The sequence below is a fragment of the Brassica oleracea genome, chromosome C2 (assembly GCF_000695525.1).
Source record: "Brassica oleracea var. oleracea cultivar TO1000 chromosome C2, BOL, whole genome shotgun sequence".
Lineage (NCBI taxonomy): Eukaryota > Viridiplantae > Streptophyta > Magnoliopsida > Brassicales > Brassicaceae > Brassica > Brassica oleracea.
The window spans coordinates 51,446,824-51,447,738 of record NC_027749.1 but is presented as its reverse complement, the minus strand read 5'-3'; positions in this window follow the sequence as shown (position 1 = coordinate 51,447,738).

Sequence of the window (915 nt, the reverse complement as noted above, 5' to 3'; positions counted from 1 at the left end):
TGTATTACATCTTGGAAAACATTATTACTGATTTTACAAAAAATTCATAACTGAAAGAGTAGACATGCAAATCACAAAACATAGCACAAACAAAACTATTATAGATCATTCCTCTACAAAAAAAGCTTGGACTCCACTTGATATGGAAGAATACTTCGTCAGAAGACTTCCAGGAAGTCCAGACGACTTCATATTAAAACCTGCATATAAAAAAAAACTTTCAAATGGGTTAAAAACAGAGAAAATGAGTGGAATATTAGATAAATCTACTTTTATAGAACATATAAAAATACATATCTAAAATTAATAGATCTACCTATAAATGAGTGGAAGATGAGTACCATCTGATTAAAAACCTGCAAAAAAGATAGATTAGTAAGAAAGACATGAGACAAAACTGAAAAATTCATATAAAGTTTGGTGTTTTCAAGTCAAAGAGATTAGAGTGGGTTTGGAGAGTTTTAGTTTGAGAAAAAAGTAAGAAATATATACAACAAGAAGTTATCAAATGAAGAAAAATCAGACATACTAACTTACTAAAACACTCAGATCTATTATGAAAGGGAGACTTCGTCAGAAGACTTCCTGGAAGTGGTCTAGTGCATTATATTTTACACGACTAACAGGTAAGTCGTCCCAGAAGTCTTCGAGATCTGAAAAACCTGCATATCAAATCCAGATCTGAAAACCTGCATAACCAAAAACGTTCAAATGGCTTAAAAACAGAGAAAATGAGTGGAAGATTAGATAAATCTACCTTTATAGAACACACAAAAATACATATCTAAAATTAATAGATATACCTTTAAATGAGTGTAATGAGTACCATCTAATTAAAAACCTGCAAAAAAAGATAGATTAGTAAAAAAGACATGAGACAAAACTGAAAAATTCATATAAAGTTTGGTGTTTTCA